General features: G+C 43.7%; 1 long non-coding RNA gene across 1 annotated transcript; it reads left to right on the top strand.

Moving 5' to 3' along the window:
• The first annotated feature begins 527 nt into the window (after positions 1–527).
• LOC140593835 (uncharacterized) lies at positions 528–21,952 on the top strand. The gene is made up of 3 exons (XR_011994161.1): positions 528–805; positions 1,499–1,780; positions 19,936–21,952. It is a non-coding gene; the product is annotated as an uncharacterized lncRNA (long non-coding RNA).
• The last annotated feature ends 796 nt before the right edge of the window (positions 21,953–22,748 follow it).

Below are 22,748 nucleotides of genomic sequence, written 5' to 3'. Positions count from 1 at the left end.
ATCTCAGAAAAAAAAAAAGAAGTGGAGAACTGAGGTGGGTGTGGACTGGAAATGGGGGGGGGGGCTGAGGCTCCATCCGTCCCTGCCCCCCAGGAACCCCCTCTGCTGGAGCAGCTCATGCTCTCTTTCCTGTGGGCACCATTCCTTGGTTCAAAAGATTCTGGCTAATTTGGAGGGGCTGGGCAGGTTAGCCCACAGTAAGAACGGCACACATGGCCTGTGGATGCTCCAGGAGAGAGTGCTTACCCACACCCCGCCCAGAAAGCACAGTCACCCCATCCTCAGGCCTGGCGACAACAGTGGGCGTCCTTCTAAGGGGGGCTGTGCCCTATGCCATAGGAGATCCTTTAGGACAGGCTGCAGCCATCATCTCGCTGTTGTGCCTTGAAAAACTGCCAACCGAAGAGTAGAAACTTCACAAAGTTCCTTAAAAGCCTAACCACTAAGAGGTCCGTGTCTGTGTGTGTGTGTGTGTGTGTGTGTGTGTGTGTGTGTGTGAGAGAGAGAGAGAGAGAGAGAGAGAGAGATCAGACCAACAGCATCCTGGGCTGCTTAGCACCCATTTCCCAGGATGTTGAAGGTGCCTGCGGCAGTAACCAGGAGCCTCAACCGGCCTGACAAATAGTGGGGTGCCCTGAAAAGACGAGAGGAACTGGAAACGGGCAGAGGCACGCTCTGCGGGGAAATCGCAGAAATAACCTCAGGGAAGATGCTTGCTGCAAACCACGGAGGGTAGTAACTAGATCGGGAGAGACAGAAGCCCAGGGCCAAGTCAAGGTGAAAGCGCAAAAGCCACAGCAGCAAGGTTAGTGTAAGGCGCACAGGAGACCCCAGGCTGCGGGAAGCCCTTTCCTTCTCGGCGGGGAGGGGGGGGGTCCCCATTTCCCCAACTGTAAAACCAAGGGATTACCGCCCAGAGAGTCTGAGCCCTCCTTTTGGGTCTAGAATGCCTTTCAATTGCGATGGAAGTTCGGTATTTTTCCTCCCCCAGAAAACACGTGCTTGTGCTCCAATGCACATCACATCAGGTGCGGTGCGCTTTCCGGGGGCTCCCGCACGTGCCCCCCGCTGGGCTCTGGTGCAGAGGCGACCCGGCCGCGAGCTGCGGCTCCTCCCCCCGCCAGCCGCCAGGGGACCGGCGCCCGCGCCGCGGGGAAGACGTGACTCAGCATCCTCGGGCCGCGGGGACCGCGCCGCCCTGAGCGCGAGCTCCCCGGCGCGTGGCATTTGGGGATGTCGCCCCCAACCCCCATGTCTCCTTCCACCGAGGACCGTCCCTTGCTTCTTTGACCTGAGGTTCCCTGCGTCGGTGCAGGTCCAGGTTGTCCCCTAGCAGGCTCGCCCCGGCCCGCAGCAGCCCGCACCCCGGGGGCACTGGGGGGCAGCAAGCCCGCTCGCCCCCCGGTCCACGGGATTGCCCTGCAGCCCTCTGCGGTGCCTTCGGGCCCGCCCTCTCCCCACCCGCCAGGTCTCCACTTTTATTTTTTATTTTCCCTAGGCAAGTTGCAACGGGGCTGAAGTTCAGGCCCGGGGGATGCGGCGGCGGCAGCTCCCCGGAGGCGGCGCTGGGGGAGCGGGCGTGGGTGCCGGCGCCGACCTCGCACCCCGGGGAGAGGGGCGGCAACGCCAACCAAGGATTTTCCGCGCAGAGTCTGCATCAAACCGCGCGGTGACGGGGACCCCCACCTCTCTGCGGTGAGGCCCGGGGCGGCTCTGCTCCAGCTCCCCAGCGGGGGCGCTGTCGGAGCGGGCAAGCGCCGCACCCAGCGGGGGGCTGCAGGTGGGTGCCCAAAAGGGAGGCGTTTGGCTTTTTTTTAGAAAAGCGTCCGCGCCCAGCTCAGAACGTCCTTTGCACGGCTGCACAGGAGCCCAGAAAGCTTTTCCAAAAGAAAGACATGTAAGCTGCTTTCTCTTTGCCCCCCATCGGTTGTGAGGCCAAAGGTCTAGTAGCCTGGTTAACAGAAAATATGAGGCAGGGATACTGCCTGCCTTCCTTCTAAATGATGCTACTTTCCAGCCCAGCCTACTTACACATTTATCCCAGGGTCCTAGCCTTGATGCAACCAACGACCAAAATTTATGAAAAAAAAAAAAAAAAAGTCTGTTTCCCTCCTTTCCTATCCAAGGCCACATTCCCACTGATTCCTCTGACTTTCTTCATGTCTTTTAGGGTCGGGTCCTAGGCCTCAAGCCCCCCTTCTCACTTTCAGTGCTTTGTATTACCTCCTTCATCTTGTGCCTAGCCAAGAAAGGCTGATTCATTCTTTCATTTTCTTTTTTTCTTTTTTTTTTTTTCTTTTTTGTGTTCTTTCATTTTCACATACAGCATGCATTCCCTTCGCAGCCCATCCTCTCAGGTCCCTTTTTAATATAGAAATACAGACCTTTACTTTTCTGTCACTAATGTGGACATTTTGTGGTTCTATGATTCCTTTCATTCTTTTCTGTCTTGAATTGGTTAATCGCAGACTCTTCTTTCCCGCATTGCTCTGAAAAGGTTGCCTAATGACATAGCAGAACTATAAACTAAATGGGTGTCTGTGACAAAGCAGAATCACAGTGCCTGGGAGACTCTTAATGAGACATAACTTCAGCCTCTGGCAAGACCTGCTGATGAGATAATGTCTCTGGCTGAAAAAATGAACTTGGGCTGTAACCTATTAATGGCCAGACCCACCTCAGACCTCTTTGTGGACTCTTCCCCAGCACCACTGTGAGGCACACTGATGTGTGCTTTCTCCTGCAGTTTCTGATCAAAACATGTGCCATTTGAGGGCAGCACAGTAATGGTTGCAAATTTGGCCCACCCAAGTCTTAGAGAGAGATGGGGCACCTGTGTCACGGGCAGGCACGTAAATCATTTTGCAAAGCTACACCGCAGAAAGGACTCTGTGCTTCTAATACTCCTCCCATTAGCCTGAAACATGCTCCTTGACCTTGGAGAACTGGTCCAATTGTGTCCTTTGCCTAATAGGAAATAGACCAGGGAAGTTAAAAGGCTTGCTAACTTTAGAATCCAAGACTCAGTTCTCTGTGCTGCATCTTTACTACTGTTCAGTTCTCTCTTTTGCAATTAAGACCTAGGATGGGGGCACCTGTGTGTCTCAGTGGTTGAGCCGCTGCCTTTGGCTCAGGTCATGGTCGCAAGGTCCTGGGATCGGGTCCTACATCGGGGTCCCCTTGGGGAACCTGCTTCTCCCTCTGCCTATGTCTCTGCCTCTCTCTCTCTGTGCCTCTCATGAATGAATAGTGAATAGATAAAATCTTCAAAAAATAAAAAAGAACTAGGATGATGCTCTTTTATCACACATACACACAAATGCACACCCATGTGCCCGCCTTTGGCAGGATAGTTATGCTAATACATTAATATCTTTTAATACTTTTAATAGTAAAAGAATGGGAATTCTTTTAGTGTGACAGGTTAGTATAATTGATGTCTTGAAGGAAGAAAAGAACTGCATGGAGAAGTGAGTGCTGAAAAAATTGCTGCCCTGGGGTCTCTTGGGTATGCAGTTGGCACAGGGGGGTTACTGTGGGCTAGGGGTAGCAGGGAGACTGAGAGGCAGCAAGGCAAGAGGAAATGGAAAATAGTGTGCTGCCTGATGTGCAGTCTGGCTGGAAGATGGACATGGCAGTCTTGGTTCCAGTCTGTGTGCCGCTCAGACAATTGCTTTCGGCACACCAAGATGTATTGTTTATGATCCTTCCCCACTTTGTCTCTTCCTGCCGCTGAGGAGTGGAGCAGGGCAGTGGGGTGTCATTAGGCAGCAGGGAGCTGCGCACTTAGGAAACACCCCTCACTCTCAATTTAAACAGTCTGCGTGTCTGACATTTTAATCCATCTAAAAGCTTTCTTCCCCGAAGAGCCGGGTGCAGGCGGTCACTTGTCAGCTCTAAGGAGGTGAGCTGAGCTAAGAAGCACTGCCCCAGTAAATGTGCTTGCATCTAGATTTGCAAAGTGGGAGCTCTGCAGGGCAGCTGTAGGAGGCCAATGAGGAAAATGGCATATGGGCTTCAAATTCTCAATTTTTCACGCCGATTTTTTCCTCAGCAATTTACCTAGTCCTTTGTGTACTCTTACAGTGTTTCTATGCATCGGAGTTTTATGGGCAATAATGCTACGCTTCTGTCAGCCACGCAGCTTTATAGAATCAGAGGGACTAAGAGAGCCATGTATATAATTTAAGAAATATGGGCATCCTGACCATCGCTTACTTTTTCTTTCTTTTGAAAAATAAGCAGGAAGACAGTGCACCAATAATTCAAGGGTATTTATCCCGTAGTCATCACTTCTGCAGTCCCCTTGGGTCTTATAATGTCACCCCTCTAGCTAAAGGCATACATTTGCCCCTAAACGATGTCTTCAATTTTACCATAATTCCACACTTTATGCATAGGTTATATTATGGGAGGAGGAGAGAAACAGATAAACCAAGTTTAATGTATAATATGGCCGTTAAGTATGTTCCGATTTAGTTTTGTCTAGAAATGTGGTTTAATATAAAGACTCTTTGATGATTTTATGTTTTCACAGAACCAGGGTCTGAGTATACTCAATCACAACAGTTTCTGGAAAGAATATTAAGGAATAAAGAGGATGCGTCATCAGAAACGGCACAAAGTATTCAAATAATAAAATCTTCTTTCCATGAATCTATCTTCCTAAAAATGGAACTTTTAAGAAATGAAAGCTCTTAGTTAATGAGTTTAATTAAAGAGTTTGGATATCTTATTAATTAAGAGGAAAAATAAAAGCCATTCAATTAAGGTACAAGTAGATTTTCTTTTCCTGATTAATTCTTATGCAGCAAATTGCCAATTTGGTTCTAATACATTCTACAATATATGTCCTGTTCAGAGCAAAATTGTGGAATCCTCTATGTTTTTTGTTTGAGGGATTCCCTGGTTCTGCCAGTTGTTTTACATTCTCTTCCCCTCACCCAGCCAAACCCTTTCTCCAGAAAGACTCTCTTGTCAGTCACTTACACCTTCATGGGCCAAAATACCTCAGAATAGAAACCAGAGGCCATTGGCAGTTTAAGACCTATCTGATTTTGAAATGAAAAGGTTCGGATTCCAGAACAGAAAATACTCTGAATCATAAGAGGAGATGGAGAAGGTATTTGAGAGACAAAAATTCCTTCTAGAACACCTTGGAAATCATTCTGCTAAGGATCAGACTGCTGGGCAAGTTACAGAGGTGTGGTCTCATCCAGTGACCAGTTGTTATGGCTTACATGCTCCTTCATGGCTGTATTCATGAAGCTGTGAGGAGTCTGGCACTCTCTCTGTGAGAGAGTCTTCTCTCTCACTCACTAGTTGTTTGAATTTGGGCAAGACTCCCTCTTCTCATCTGTAATCCAGTGTTCACAACAGTGCTGACTCTGAACAGACCGGAGAGAGGATGAGAAATAGTCTGCATGCAGTGTCCACCACATGGTTCCCCTCAATCAATCTTAACATTATCATTTTTTCTGTGACAAACGAATACAAACCTAGGAGACCAGGGTTCCTGTTTATATACTGATTTTGCCTGGTTTTTATTTCTCTAAGAATTTTCCCTTCAAAAGTTTTCAAGTCATTTGGCAAACATATCATCCCAGTGTCCCCAGATCTTGTGCCAGTTATTGTAGTAAATTACACTCTAGGGAAGGACCTTAACATTTGGGAAAGGGCCTTAATCTTGCCAGATTGGAATTTAAAGCCTTGTAGCTGTCACTCCCATTCGGCCTCCCTTAAATTCAAATTCAACACACATTTATTGGCCTGTGTTTACTGAGGGCTGCACCGGGAACATGATCTTGTTTAACCATCAAGGCACCAATGTAAAGTAGGGCTCATTGTCTGGCCTTTATACATCAGGAAGCCAAAGCTTAAAGAGGTGAGACCCTTGTCTAAAATCACACAGCAGTATTTGGTTAAGACAGAGAACGCGGGCATATTTTCTTTTGAGATTCAAATCTGGGCATTAATTTTTTAGGGTTCTTTTGAAGACCAGTTCTGAGTATAGAATAATTGAGTTTTCTTTAATCTCTCAGCTCTCAAAAGGATAAAAATGATCTCTCCTTGTATCCCATCTCAACCAAGGACAGGAAAGAATAGATAGCAGAATGCAGATTGGTATTAAGTTGGCCCCAGATGGCTTAACAGAATGAACACACCTGCTGACTGCACGTACATGCATGCGGGTGGCTCGGCTAAGCCTCAGATATAAAGGAAAGAAAGGCATTTATGGCAGCTTTCTTCAGGTTGGGGAAACAGAGCGTTGTTCCCTCATTTGAAAGCAACTTCTAGATGTTAGAGAGCAAAGCAGAAGTGAATACAAAAGGATCGTATTCATTGCATACGGCATGCGTATATTTCTTTTAATAGGTAACCCAGAGATGTATCTCATCTCAGCATGAGGCAAGATTTCCTGCATGTGAGAGCAATAAAATGAATTAAGAAGGGACGATCCTTGTCCATTTATAAGTTAGTTACTTGTCACAAATGTAAAAGAAACAATTTGTTTAGAAATTGATGACATAATCCAAAAGAGAAGAAAGGAAATGACATAAATACTCTATTTCCAGAAAAAAAGTACAATGGCAACAAACTAAAACCAAGCCAAACCAAACAAAAAACAACGTTTAGCTCCCTAATAATCAGGCAACTACAAGTTAAAGCAGTGATAATATATACTTTGTCTACCAGATAACAAAGATTTAAATAATGATTATTTTCAATGTTAGTGAGGATTTGAAGAACTAGGTGTTTTCACACTCTGCTTGGAGGGAGTGTGAGCTTAAAAATTGTCCATAAACACCACATAAAATAAAGTATAGGGACATACCCTGAAGAAAGGGTACAATAAGGGACAGAAATTTATGTATGGGGATATTTATTGTCATATTATTAATATTCATAAGAAACCTGGAATCTATTTGCATATCCAACAGGATGAGATAAATTAAACACCATTGTGACTCATACATGTGAAAGAGTATTAAGCAGTCTTTTAAATGAGTCATGGAATATTTAATGACTTGAAAATATTCTTTAAAAATATAGAACATTAGGGATGCGTGGGTGGCTCAGCAGTTGAGTGTCTGTCTTTGGCTCAGGGCCTGATCCTGGGGTCCTGAGATCGAGTCCTGCATCGGGCTCCCTGCATGGAGCCTGCTTCTCCCTCTGCCTATGTCTCTGCCTCTCTTTGTCTCTCATGAATAGACAAATAAAACCTTAAAAAAATATATATATAACATTAAATTTTAAAAACCAGGATATAATATTATACAGTATAATCTCAATTCGGGCAAAACTTCAGATTAACATGTATCTGCGTTGAAAAGTCTGGAAGGTAATATGCTGAGATATTAGCAGTGAATTTCTTCAAGCATGGAGATTTTTAGTTCTACAGATTTTGAATTTTCTGCATTAGACAGGTAGGACTCTTCAGCCACCTCCCTGCATCCCCACCCACTGTGAATTGAAGAGCATCTGGTGGGATTGTCACTGATCATTCACTTAGTTTTCACCAGGCGTGTGTATGCTTGTGACATGGGAACCAGCATCTGACTCTAGGGCCTTATTTGTCAGACAGCCGCTGCCTGTTTTCTTGTTGGTTTTGTGCCTCAGTGGGGACATTCTGGTGGTCCAGATTTTTAATATTGAGATTTCTAGATGAGAGGCCTGATGAAGTCCATTTAGTGGGCTTGTCTAGAGGCTATAAGTTTCCTGTGTCCTGAGTCTCTGCTGACAGAAGGCAAATGGGAGTCCAGCCAGAGCACACACTGGCTGTCGGCTGCCACCAAAGCTTTGGCTACTGTGCTGTGATCAGATGTCCTGTGCTTTGCTTGCTTCTGCCCCATTTGCTCAGTGTAAGCTTTGCTGCATTGGCTGTGGATTGAAAGAAAGGCTTGTGACATCTTAGAATGTCAGAAACTGACAAAGTACAAGGGATGGAACACCATCTCTACAAAATACCTCTACAGGAAAGAAATAAAATGCCCTGATTATACCCTTTCCCAAGGACCACTCTCAACCTAGAAAAATACTTTCTTTGATGGAATATAATATTTAACTCTTCCTCCTTCCCTCTTCCTCAGTTTCGGTATCATTTGGATGGATGGAGGCAGCAGGGGCTCCAATATAATTACTTTATGAATAATTAATAAGGTACTATTATTATTACTTTAAAAAATCCCTTTTTGGAATGAGTCTCTTGAGAGTAGCTGAAGTTTAATTTAGCCAAATAACTGTTCTGCATTAGCTAATGTGGCCCATTATTTTTAGGCTCGGAGGATATTTCCAGATGTACTGAGACAGTGATGATCTATCACTCTTTCTGGGGCCACTTTCTTGGCATGCATGTGACATATCTGGCTGTATTGCTTTCCAATGCTAGTAGTTGTGAAATCAGTTTAGTCCTGAATTACCCAAGTATCCGTGATAGAGCCCATCTACCTCAGTTCAGTGCTTTCTGGTCTTTGTAGGACTCAAGTTCTAAATAGATTCCTTTTTCACACTTGCAATATGAAGTCCAGTGAAAAATGCTACTCTCAGCTAGTTTGCATAGACTTAGCTATGTAAATATCTCTAGCTGATTATAAGGTTCATGCCTTTAAAGGAAACCCACCAAAATTAACTGTGATTATTTGGGTGAAAATTTATTAAAACCATAATATTTATTTTCTTCTATGTACATTTCTATAGCTTCTACACTAGTCATATGTAATTTTTATAACCAGAAAAAAGAGTTCGTTAAAAAAAAATGTGTCTTTTTGAGGCCTTTGCCCTGATCTCACAAAATGCATTATGAGACATTTCTGCTGCACACAGAGGGATTTCAATTTGATGACCTGGCTCCTAGCATATCATCAAAAATAATTGACTGAAAAATGCAATCCTTGGAGCTTTATTACCTCTATCCTGGCATCTGTGGTTTACAGCAGGGGAACTGATGCTTAGGTAATTAGAGGGCACCTAATATCCTGATCCCAGGCACTCTGTCAGACTCATTGCACTGTGAGCAAGAGCCTGCGTAACATAAATCTGACCAGAAGATCCAGAATTTACTTGAGTCTAAAGAGCACAGAGGTTTTCCATTTTTCTCAGAAATATCTTTAGTATTTACTCTGGAGATAGTATACCCCCAAGGTGAAAAATACCACGTCTCTGCTTCTGTCTTGCCCTCTGATTCAAAAGAAGAAGCTCCTAGAGGTAGCCCTCTACCACCCACTGTTTGTAGCCATAGAGCAGTGATTTGCTTTAACTTAAAATGGCACCTGTCTCTTCACCCAGATTATTCCCAGACACTCATGGTGTGAGCACTCCTGGAAATCAGAAGCCTTGAAGACCAGGAGCAGGTCCCTTAGGAGCTGGTCTGGAGGATGCCCAGAGTTCCTCTGTACCTCTTCTCACCCTACCCCCAGCCCTGGGTTCTGACGCCCAAGAAGCACTTTGACCCCAGTTGAAAAGATGGGCCCTGTTCTTTCTTGTCACTTTTTAACACAGAATTCCAGTAAGGCTTTGCATTCCCAATGCATTTTTACTCCAACTTCCACACTTACGTCCCTAAGCTCCTAGCAAATCTTTCTTAGTGTTAGAAAGCCTGTCTAGAACTAGACTCCCGTGTGGCCTTCATCTGTGATGCTCAGGCCCTTGCTTCTGCTCTCATTTTGACTCATAACCCTTTTAGTATCAACCCCCAAAGAGTGATCTCTTCCCTTTTTATCTTAAAAGCGTTCTTCCTGGGACTTCTTTCTAATAATGGCATCTAGCCGGCCACCCCTAGTACAGCTTTTCCCACCTTTTCACTAAAAATACTCATTCATTTAAAATGTGAAAAGATGCCACCTCCTAAACTTAGCACAGATGTTCAGCCTGATGGCAGAACAGACAATTCATTAAAAGAATAGATATTGCTAGTAAATAAATCAATATTCCTATTATTTGAGATAATTTTTAAATTGTTTATCAGGCTTGTTTTGGGGATTAAAAAAAAGTAAAAGAATGAAAATAGTCCAAACAAGAGCAGTAATATTTAGTATTTATGTTGTTTCTTACAAACAGAGGAAGTCAGTGGTGCCTGGGTGGCTGAGTCAGTTAAGCTTCTACTCTTGGTTTTGTCTCAGGTCATGATCCCAGGATTGTAAGATTGAGCCCTTCGTGGGGCATGGTGCGCAGTGAGGAGTCTGCTTGGGATTCTCTCTCCCTCTCCCTTCCACCCTGCATTTCTCCTTGCACAGGTCCATGTTCTCTCTCTCTCTCTCTCTCTCTCTCTCTCTGTCATAAATAAATAAATAAATAAATAAATAAATAAATAAATAAATAATAAATATCTTCAAACAGGGGAAGTCAAAGTGCACATAATTCACATAAATAAATATTGACAGAACTTGTCCACTGACCTTCTCAAATGCTTCTAGGAGACTGTTATTCTCCTACTTCCTTATCTTGGTTCCTAAATCCTTCTTACATCACCATGTGAAGCCAATTGAGGAATATAATTTCTTTCTTATTTTTTAAAAAGATTTTATTTATTCATTCATGAGAGATGCAGAGAGAGAAGCGGAGACACAGGCAGAGGGAGAAACAGGCTCCCTGTGTGGACTCTGGTGTGGGACTCGATCCCAGGACCTCAGGATCACGACCTGAGCCAAAGGCAGGCACCCAACCACTGAGCCACCCAGGCACCCCAAGGAATATAATTTCTTATGCCCAGAGTCTGTTTTATTTTTCTTTTAACCCTTACAGGTCAGGAGCAGGGAAGAAAGCTAAGCAGGTGGTGCCTGAATATGTTTTGGCCAAGTGAAGAAAAGAAGGAAGGAAGTCTGTGAATCCTCAAACATTAATACTTTTGGTCCCATCTCCCATTAAATATTTCTTGAGCATCTCCTATAAGCCGGGTGATGGGTATCAACAATTAACAGATAACCACAATCCCTACCCTCAGAAAGCATAGGGTTATTGGGAAAACACAACATGAAGAAAAGGAAGTAGACAAAACATGTAGTTACAAATCTCAGTAACTCTATGCAGGAAATACACAGGATGCTATGAGAGAACATAACAGAGCTGAAAGGGAACTCACTTTTGATTGAGTGTCCATAGACGTTCTCTTTGAGTGAAGTGTAATTTAAGCTGAGAACTGGTCAGGTGAACAGAGTGGGGAATGATACCAACTGTGATAAGAGTGGTGACCTCCCGGGTTTTTGGTGTGGCAAGAATGGGTGTTAGGTCACCCACAGAGGTGAGGGGATCAAGGCTTAAATTTCAGAGATGTAAATTTTGGGAAAATATAATTACAGATACAAAGCGACCTTGCACTCAGAGGAAATATGTAGACAAGGGGTATAAATTTTTGGATTTATTGCACATAGATGATAGGTTAAGCCATAGGGAGGGAGGGAGCAGGGCTGAGAGAGGAGAAGTGAGCCTGCCTGGGAGGTAGGAAGACTAGGGGAGTGATGATAGGTCATGAAAGCCAAGAGAAGAGAGAATTTCAGAATCAGCAAGCTCAGTGATCAGGAAAGGAGCAGGTGCTGGAACACTGGAATTGGATCTTCAAGGAAGAGGGGAAGGCATTCCAGAAAAAGGCACCTGTATAGGAAGATATAAAACCAAAAAATCAGGGAGCACCACTGGGTTTGGTTGAGGCATAAGGAAAGTTTGGGGTGTTTCACAAAAGACACTGAACACAGGCTAAGAAGCTCGCCATGAAGAGGTGTTGAGTCATTTTGAGTGGGGCTTCAAATAACTTGCTCTGTCACTGCATTTAGGTTTTTGCTTGAATACAGTATTCCTTGGGCACCTTGTCTAGAAACCCCTTCACCTTTTCCCATCGACTCTCTACTCTGCTTTAGCTTTCTTTTCAGTAGTTGACACGACCTGTCATTTTTATGCATTAAATGCTTACTTGTTCCTGGTCCATCTCTTCAAATTCTAGAAAGGCAGCCCAATGAGCACAGAATTTTATTTAGTTCACTGCAGTACTTCCAGTGACTAAACAGGACCTACCTCCTGATAGGTGCTTAATAAATACTTGCTCATTAATAAAGGAATCCATGCAATGCAAGACAGTATCTGAAAGTGAGGAAAAATGAGTAGAGTATGGGTGGGAATTTTGAAGATTAAGTAAGATTATGAAATTTTCATTGGTGAGGAATGTTTGAACAAGTTTACTAAGAAACCATGTTGCAATATCTGGGAAGTGCTGAGTGCTCATTTGAGAAAGATAAGAGTATAGTTGTCTTCTTCACAGTAACACTCAAACAAATGAGAAGTTGGGGCAGAAAAGTCAGATCTCTGGGTTTATCCACAGCTGGAGTTCTGCTACCTTCATGATCATGCAGCAGAAGGAGAGGTGGACAGAGTTAAGTGTAGTAGATTCTGGAAACTATACTAAATAAAATGGACATCAAGACAGAAGAGTGGGTTGATAGGAGAGGGAAAATGGTAGAGTCAATGATGATATTCAAGAATTGTAATAATTATGTAGCATGTGAACTGAAGTGCAGGGTTGTTGTATTTGGGGAGGGTGGTGTTTGAATTTGTGATTTTGGATTAATCTTTTTTTCCCAAAATTAAGGTATAGGTACAATAAATTATGATATATGAATATAAATGCATATCATTATAATGGGATGTTAGATAGCCAGCAAATATGATGTATAAAAAATAATATTTTACAAGACGGAAAGGTATTCCTACTTTAATGTGATAAAAAGGAAACTACAAAATAAAGTAATACCATTTTAGGAGCTTGAGTGGGGGGATCCCTGGGTGGCGCAGCGGTTTAGCGCCTGTCTTTGGCCCAGGGCACAATCCTGGAGACCCTGGATCGAGTCCGACGTCGGGCTCCCAGTGCAAGGAGCCTGCTTCTCCCTCTGCCTGTGTCTCTGCCTCTCTCCCTCTCTCTCTGTGACTATCATAAATAAATAAAAATTAAAAAAAATAAGTATTTAGGAGCTTGAGTGGGATAATGACTGGAGGAATGCATGTCAACATGCTAAGATTGATTATCTTTCAGATTATACGTTACTTCAATTTTTTTATAGTTCCTAAGTGCTAAAAGTACATTAATTTTGATTAAGAATAAACCCTATTATTTTTAAGAATTATTACTGGTCTTCAGTCTTCTTTTAAAATGTAAATTTCCTGGGGCTTCTGGCTGGCTCAGTCCCTAGAGCATGTGACTCTTGATCTCGGGGTTGTGAGTTTGAGTCCTACATTGGGTATAGAGATTACTTAGAAATAAAAGATCTTAAAAGAATAAAATGAAGATTTCCTACAAAGTGGAGAAGATAGGGTACTTAAAAGTTGGTGTTTCACACATTCTTAGTCCCAGTGGAGATTTTTTACACATTAGTGAGGCCATCTCCCTGATATTTAGATGTGGGCCTTGCAGGCTCAGAGAGCAGCTATATGTCCCCTCCAGTTAAGATTACTAGGCTAGCGAGTGACCCCCTGACCTTTACTTTGCTCTTCCATCCCACCCCTCCCAACACCAACTAACTGAGAGCCACATCATTAGACAAAAGAAAGATCTCTTTCATCCCATAGGATATGCTGTAAGAAACCAACCTAAGGCATTTGTAAGTATGTAAGTAAATAATACCCCAAGGAGCAAAGGGCAGAGGAAAATAGATTTTTAGAAAGCATTTAATAGGCTTTATCCATTTCCCATACTGGGTCACTTCTGCATAAAGAATAGGCATTTCTGCCCCACTTTAAAATCAAATTTTCACTTTGCATCCACTGGGAGGTTGTTGCAAAACCAAAGCAAAAAACAAAATAACAAGTGTTGGTGAAGACCTAGAAAAACTGGAACCTTTGTGCACTGGTTAAGGAATGGAAACTGGTGCAGATGCTATGGAAAACAGTATGGTGGCTCCCCTCAAAATTAAATATATGGAATTACCATATGATCTAGAACTTCTACTTCTGTGTGTATATCCAAAAGAGTTAGAGGCACAGAATCAATCAGATATTTGGACACTAATGTTCATAGCAGCATTGTTCACAATAGTCAAAAGGTAGAAACAACCAAAATGCCCATCCACAGCTGAATGGGTAAACAAAATGTGGTCTATCCATACAATGGATCATTCAGTCTTTGAAAAGAGGGAAATTCTGGCACAGGCTATGACATGAATGAACCTTGAACATCATGCTGAGTGAAATAAGCCAGATGATACAAAAAGACACATGTTTATGATCCCACTTATAGGAAGTACCCAGAACTGACAAGTTCCCAGAGACAGAAAGTAGAACAGTGGCAGCCAGGGGCTGGGGGAGGGCTAATGGGGAGTTAGTGTTTAATGAGGACAGAGTTCTAGTTTGGGAAGATGAAAAAGTTTTGGAGATGAAATCGTCAGAGTGGTGATAGTTATACAATATGAATGCACTTAATACAGCTGAACTGTACACTCAAAAATGGTTAAAATGATAAATGCTGTTACGTATATTTTACTGAATTAAAAAAAAAGTCTTAAGAGATATATAAAACAAATCAGGTGAAAAGAATTTCCAAGATCTCCCACATCATTCTGAACATGGTGGCTGGTCCATGTTATCTTACAGGACACCAACACTTTTACAGCCAGTGTATGCTGTTTTGAGTTCCTTACCAGGGCGGTGCCAAGTAGTACTAAGGATTGTAGTCTAGTGACGTCATTTCAGTCTTTAAGACCTACCAAGGGACACCTGGGTGGCTCAGCAGTTTAGTGGCTGCCTTCCGCTCAGGGTGTGATCCTGGAGTCCCAGGACTGAGTCCCACATCGGGATCTCTGCATGGAGCCTGCTTCTCCCTCTGCCTGTGTCTCTGCGTCTCTCTGTCTCTCTTTCTCTCTCTCTCTCTCTCTCTCTCTGTCTCTCTGTCTCTCATGAATAAATACTAATAAAATCTTTAAAAAAAAAAAGAGCTGTAAGATAACTTGTATTTATTTTTAAAAAAGATTTATTTATTTATTTTTTAAGATTTATTTATTTATTCATTCATTCATTCATTCATTCATTTATGATAGACATAGAGAGAGAGAGGCAGACACACACAGGAGGAGGGAGAAGCAGGCTCCATGTCAGGAGCCCAACGTGGGACTCGATCCTGGGACTCCAGGATCGTGCCCTGGGCCAAAGGCAGGTGCTAAACTCCTGAGCCACCCAGGGATCCCCCCTCCTTTTTAAAAATATTTATTTATTTATGATAGACGGGGTGGGGGGGCAGAGACACAGGAGGAGGGAGAAGCACGTTTCTTTAAAAACAAAACAAAACACCAATATGTCATGCTCATTCTTCAAGATGAAAGTAGGTACAGGTATCCAGGGTCCTCCAATTATTGAGGCAGAGTGCTCTCCCGGTGATTTCTCTGCCTCAGTTTCCCGTCCCCACCAAACCTAGTCCAGACCATCCACTGATGCCGCCAATGGACACTTCCTGGAACCCACCTACTCAAAAGTAGTCCTTGCATCTTAATTAAGCTTCTAAGATCTGCTCCAAACCTGTGTGCTTTAACCAAACTAAACTGTGCTCCTGGGTTTTCCAGGTCTGCCCCGCAATGTGGTGTTCCCCTTTCCTGAACAGCCCTCTTCACATCCTTCAAGGCCTAACACAAATGCTGGTTCTTCAGGGCACCTTTTTAGATTCCCTGACCAGAGAAGATCTCCTCCCATCCTGTGAACTCCTTTAACTTGTTGATTCTCTCTCTCTTACAGTATTTACTGTTTTTCTATTTTGACTTAAGATAATTTCCTTACATGATATAATTCCTCTGTAGATAAAGTTAAGCTGTAGATAAAACTGTTTTGTAGATAAAGTATATGGATACCTGCTATGGACTGAATATTTGTGGCCTCCTCTAATTCTTATGTTGAAAAAAACCTAACTTTCATGAGCTGTTTTGTTATTCTATATGTTGTTATTCTATATGTTGGCAAGGTGAACACCAATAAAAAGTAAATTAAAAAAAAAAAAAAAAGAAACCCTAACTCTCAATTTGATGATATTTGGAGGTGGGCCTTCAGGAGGTAATTAAGTCCTAAGGGTGAAGCCCCCCATGAATAGAATAGATAGTCTCTCTCTCTCTCTCTCATCCTCCCTTCCCCACCCCCACACCCCATGTAGCAAGAAGATGGTCATCTACAAATCAGGAAGTAGGCTCTGGCTCTCACCAGACAGCAAATCTGCTGGCACCTCAATCTTGGACATCTCAGCCTCCATCCAGAACTGCAGAATGAACTGTGAAATAAATGTTTGTTGTTTAAGCCACTCAGTCTGTGATATTCTATCATTAGCAGCTCAAACTGGTTAAATCAGTATCTCGTTAATACCCATATTTTCCAGAGAGCCCGGCCCATGGTCGATGCTGCTGAATGCTGAGTGAAACGTTGAGCAGAAAGTGCGGAGATCCAATGACTTATTTCAGGAGTCACTTGTAGGGTATATACTCAATTTAAATCCTTGGCTGCAAGTATATTTTTAAAAAACCCAGAATGCTTCATAGCTTTACTTTGTTGGCATTCTGTCATGTCCTTAGGAGAGATTCCTGCCTCCCACCCATCCCCAAGCGACACCACTGTTGGCTTAAAACGATAGCAGTAGGAGCTAAGCTTGAAGCATAGTGGAGGAACCATGCCCATGACTGGCAAAAACAGCAAGTAGCTGCAGTGCAGATGGACAGCTCGTCTCTGCACTACCCAACTCAGCATATCACAGACTGCTTATAGCTGGGGGTGGGGGAGGCGATTTTGCTGTCCCTGCCCTTCCCCGCAGAGAAGTGCTTTGTGATGCAGGTTTGGGGATGGGACGAGTGTTTGGACTCCTTCTCTGTGGAGCTGGTATTTCACACCATGGTATGTTCTGCGGGGTGGAGGGATCCGAACTGTAGCCGAGGCCTCAGTGTTCTTCGATCATGATGTTTGGCATTCACTGTGGCCTTACAACATGCTAGGTACCGTGATGGGCGTCCTGCACGTCTCTGGCTCTCCCCACCAACCTCAGAGGCAGGCATTACAGTGAGCTTCAGTTATGGTCCTGGAAACAAAGGCTTATGGCAGTTGAGTGACCTGCTCTGGGTCACAGCCAGGGCCAGCGGGAGAGAGCGACTGTGAGCCAGCCTGGCTGCCGCCAAAGCCCAGTCTTCGTTCTCATCAGCAGGTCACACTCTTGGTCACGAGGGTCAGGACGCTGGCGTCTCCCAGCTTGGTCAAGGAGTGGAAAAAGTGTATTAACATAGAAACCTGTCAAAAATATCGTTCTCAAAATGAATGCTCCAGTGATCCAATATTTCATTTTATTACTGTACCTGCAATTTTGCAAATTGTATGTTTGGCTCTGATTGATCTTTCACACCATAATTAGTTCAAGTGGCTGCTTTAATGCTTTTTTTAAAAATTTAATTTGTTTATTCATTCATGAGAGAGACAGAGACACAGGCAGAGGGAGAAGCAGGCTCCATGCAGGGAGCCGGACGAGGGACTCGATCCCGGGTCTCCAGGATCACACCCTGGGCTGAAGGCAGGTGCTAAACCGCTGAGCCAGCCGGGCTGCCCTGCTTTAATGCTTTAAGGCTCCTTTAATGTTTTAAGGCACGCAAGGAGAGAAATACACCAGGAGTCCTGCAAACTCTCTTCTGTCTGTTGACTAGAGTCATAAGTGAATCTCATTGCTTCCTGAGAACCGGGGACATTCTGAATGGGCCACCAGAAAGACCAAGGTTCATAGCTTTAAGGAGTAGTGTATGAGTGAATGCTTTCATTTGGGTTTTCCTTAATCACCACTCCCACCCTGTCTGCTCCTCTCAGTACTCCCCCAGCACATTTTACGCTGCCGCCAAACTCAGCCACAAACTCCCCTTGCTGTCATCTCTGTGCTTGGCACATGCTGTTCTTTCTATCCACAATATCTTTCCTTATTGGCCTGACCACTGGATATGCGTTCGTCAAGACTCTGGTTGTTCCTGGATTCTGAAGAAAGGCAGATCTGCAGCAGTGTGGACTCTGATATCAGACAGACCTCTCGCTCAAAATCCTGTCCCTGTGACCTTGAGCAACCTCAGTAAGCATCCATCTTCTCATCTGTTAACAAGAGGAAGAAGACGAGAAGCCTCAACATAGAGCAGCTGTTGGGATTAAATAATTCATGTGAATTTTTACCATAGTTAGTAGCACACAGCTAAGCACCCTGTGAATGCTGGCTCTGATTGTTGGGTGGGGGCAAGGGGGGGTGGCCTTTCCTGACATTTCTCCCACCCTCAAGTTCAAGAGGCTGCCCCCTGTAGAGGATTTAGGTGCATGTGTGCTGGCTCTAACAGAGCAGTTAGCAGAGCAGTTACACTACTTGTTACTGTCAGTTTGTCTTTTTCCTTTAGGTTGTTAAGTACTTCGAAGGAAGGGACTGTGAACCTAAATTCTTCATTTTGAATGCCTGGTACAGCACCTAATACATAGTAGGCATTTAAAAGAGGAGTGATTGAACTTTTGTAGTTTATTTATTCCTTTATTAATTACTTCTTACTTACCATGATCTCAGTTGAGGTTCTCAAGAGATAGGCATTGCAGAAAGCACATTTTATAGCCGAGGACAGAACGAAATAAGTTTTCTGAGGTCAACAGCAAATTCCTGACACAATTTGGGTTCAATTGCGGGTGCCCTGACCTTCTCTGTTCACTGCTCCTTCAGGAAAGGCTCAGGAGCACACCGAGTGAGATCGTGGGTTTTGGAAGTAGCCAAACCTGATTTCAAAATCTACCTCTCCTACTCACCAGCCGTGACCTGGGCCCAGTTACTTTTAGGTCCCAAACACCCATTTTCTCTTCCTCAAGTGCTGTTAAACACAGTACCTTTCCCCCAGGACAGCCCAGTACCAGGAGCACAGTGAGAGCTCAGTACACGGTGGCCCTTACCGTGAGGATGAAACCGAGGTCCTTTGTTCCCGTACAGAAGCCAAATCCCACAGAAGGCATCTTAATGCCCAAACAACCCATCTAATAGAGCAACACAAGCCTGTGAGTGGGTGTTGGCCTGTGCCCCAAACCTGCATCACAGGCACTTTGCTGTAGAGAAAGGGAAAAGGGGTCAGTATTGCTTCCCCACGGCCTTCCAGCTGCCTACTGCTGAGTTCACTGGTCCAGGAGGTGCCGGCCGCCTGCACTGCAGCATCTTTCACCGTCCAACAACTTAATTTATGCCAGTCACGGACTGTTTCTCCAATATATCTCAAGACAGGCTCTTATTGCTCCCTTTTAACTTGGAGAAGGGGGTGGAGGGTGGAAATCATTTGTCAGGGATACGGGAGAATGAGACATCATACGTCCTCCAGTAAAGAGGGTGAAGCCCTCTGTTTTGCTGTCATGCTGCAGCCAACGATTCAAAGTGAATCTAGGCCTGTAAGAGGCTCCAAAAATCAAAGTCACTGGGTCTCTGACCTTTTTAAAAAGATGTTTTGGTCATGATTTGCTCGGCTCCTAGTAAGTACCAGGCTTGGTGGAGAATTCAGAAGTGACAGAGAGGAACTGTATAACCCTCAAGTAAATCTCTGCAAAAAAAGAAAATGAGATGAGTAAGGAAATTATTCTAAGACACAATGGAAGGCTGTGGGGGCCGAGTTACTGCAATTCAGAGGAGAGAAAGGAGCAGACATTTGAATTCAGTCTTGAAGGGTGGGGAAAGGCAGTGCAGGGAAGAACAGTGTTGGTGATGGCTAAACAGAGAAAGTCAGACCACAGAGCTCAGTCTAGGGGTGGCAAAGGGAGGTTGGGGGCAGCTTATGGGAGGGGGTGACAGAAGGCAACGAAAGGCCAAGGACGAGGTTGCAGAGCAGGGGCTGATGACAATGCCAGATCCGTGTTCCAGTGTCCTTTGGCAACAGTGGGTGGATGGGCTGAGGTTGGGGGTAAACTGAGGCAGAGGGATCTTTGGATACTTGTGTTTTGTCTTGTTTTGTTTTTTAGTGAGCTCTATGTCCAACGCGGGGCTTGAACTCATGACCCTGAAATCAAGAGTTGCGTGCTCTACAGATGAAGCCAGCCAGTTGCCCCTGGATAAGTGTTTTGTTTGAAGCATCAGAGGACCAGGGGTGCCTGTTCTCCCACAAGTGGTTTCTACTCAGGTGTGGAGTCAGCTTCATAACTTCACCATTGGGTCTTCTGTTAAATTGTCCGGATGCTAATTCTAACATCAAAATCCAGATAAGAAAGCTATTAGGGAAGTGATGAAAAACCATACAATGGCTAAGTCGTGGGTCCTCTGCCTGGAGTAATTGAAGCAAGAGACACCAAGCCAGATAATGACATCACCTGATGAAAGAGCCTGTTTAAGTGTCCCCCTCCCCAGTTTTCCCCTGATGCATGGGCTGCAAAAACTATGTATAATGAAGCCTAAAGGGGCCTTGATAAAGAACAACCCTTGGATAATATCCAGCACCATTTCCTAAAGAGGGTCACTTTCCTATACTGCGGGGTTGAGGAAGGTGGGACTTGCCCTGACTTTGAGACAGGACAAGAGAGGCAAGCCAGTTCCACATTAGAGGCAGGTCAAGCAACATTAGAACTTGAGCCTAAGAGCCCACGGAGTTGACTGAGTGGACCCTCATATTCTGTTCCTGGGATGGATGGACAGAGACATACATTCAGAAGAAGTGGTGCTTTCTTTAGAGGAAACCAGCTAGAGCTGGCCAGCTGGAGGATGAAGTTTTCATTTGGTTTGTAAGCCAGGAAGAGATATTATAACCTCCCACTGCTACTTAAACTGGCTTGGAATCATATGCTAGTCTAGCTCTTTGTATTTATGACCAAGAGAGAATGGGGCCACAGGTATCAGAGTGAAGAGAAGGATTCTGAAAATCCAGGGTGAAAGAGGAGGGAAGAGGTGGGCAGGGATCACTGAGAACATGCTGGCATGACTGGGGGTCCTTCAGATGGTCTTGGAGTTCCTGTCTTTTGCTTACTGTGCCATGGCCCCTGTGGAACAATTTTACGCATCAGAATTATAATGATGTTGAGATGCAAGTGATGAGGAGTACGCTGTGTAAGTGTTCTTGATGAGCTTTACGGATTCAGAAGAAGAAACAGATTTATTTACTAAGGCAGGCTGGTGGCAAAAATAATGCATAAACCAATTAAGTACTTGGTTAGAAGCTAACTTTTATGTGAGAAATTTATTTAAAGCAATAACAGCTCTAGTGCATGCCAGGCCGTCAATAACAATTATCAGCGATATTCAAATTGTATCTCTTACACTGGATATAAAAGTCCTCTAAAATTTGGTGGAGCAACTTTCAGCTTGGAGAGTTCTTAAAAATAAACTGGAAAATCACTCGCTGTTATCATCTAAATAGCACTAAAAAAGCCACTCTCCTCCTATCTCCGAAATGTCCCTTATTTCACAAATGCCTGGAATTCTACTGCTAACACTTTAGTCTTTTGGGGTGACTCTCTAGGAATCCTGGTTTTTGAAAGCAAATAACCTCTCTGAGGAAGAGATGCATCGATCGCTGACCCGTGTAAGCCGGAATTCATCCTGCAGTATACTCACTTCACCACTAGATGTTGGTCTTGTCATTTTGAGAGCTTCAAAATGTTGTTTTGACCTTCAGAAATCACGTTAAAAAGTACTTTTTAAGGTATAGAAAATGCCTTCTTTAAAAGATCCAATTAATGTTCTATTAAGACTTGTTCTTAATAGATAGCATATATATAAACCAATAGAGAACTGTATGGAAATTAACCCAATAGATTGAAGCCAAGGCTTTCCTGTCTATTGCTCCCTAAAGCTGTATTTAAATCTTTCATTCAGTATGCTGTGCATGTCGTTGGATGATCTACTGTGGGTTTAAGAGAATCTGGGTCCTCTCGAGTCTTGTGGGTTTGCCTGGAAGCTAATACCTTCTGACTTATCAGCATGGTGTTCTCAATGAGCTAATTGGCACTTAAGTTATCTGAATTAAATTGCTCTCAGTTCATTTAATAAGCCTGCCTTTTGAATTTTTTCCTGCTTCCTTTTAGCAACCAAGTTGAACTAAGAAAATAAGTGAACTGTAAAATGGACCTGTTCCTCGCTTCCTGTTGGCCTGAATGTTTACTCCATCAGGATCACGTCTGAGCAATTATATCTGTGTAACTCTGGGAAGGTTTAGCAAACTGAGGGAAAGCTGAGAAAATTTTAATGGTCCAGTTTGGAAGAAGAGAACGTAAATTATTCAGAAACCTCGGTTTGCTGAGGTCTATCAGAAGATGATAGATAGGATTATAGCTTGGAAACTAATGCTGATGTCTTATAGCCAACACAAAAATGATATGATAGAGAGTACACAAAATAAACAACACTAAACCCTTACCTAAAAAGGAACCAAAACATCAAGATATTTGTATTAATGATCCTTTTGGGACTCAAGATCAAGACTTTGAAGATAAAACAAGCCAACTGAGAAACTGCCAAAAGTTATTGTCTACCTATGACTACCCAAATAATGCAATAGTTTACATATATTATCTTCCTTCATGCTCCCAACACATATGTAGCCATATACTTGACTCTGTGTACAGGTAAGAAAATTAAAACTCAATAAAGTTACTTGTTCAAGACCCTCCATTCAGTGAGGTGTGAAACTGGGATGGGAATGCAAGACTTCGGACTTAAAATCCAGGGTCTTTTTCCCACCTTGCAACTAAGTGGGAATTTTCATTGAGGAAATGATGCAGCTGGGAGGGAATGCAAAGCCTCTAACAGCTGCCTGAGTGGGCTGGTGGAAATGGGGTGCTGATGG

Source organism: Vulpes vulpes, chromosome 9, assembly GCF_048418805.1.
Source record: "Vulpes vulpes isolate BD-2025 chromosome 9, VulVul3, whole genome shotgun sequence".
In the NCBI taxonomy this organism is placed as follows: Eukaryota; Metazoa; Chordata; class Mammalia; order Carnivora; family Canidae; genus Vulpes; species Vulpes vulpes.
The sequence above is the reverse complement of the archived record's forward strand: the minus strand, read 5'-3'. Positions and strand labels throughout refer to the sequence as shown.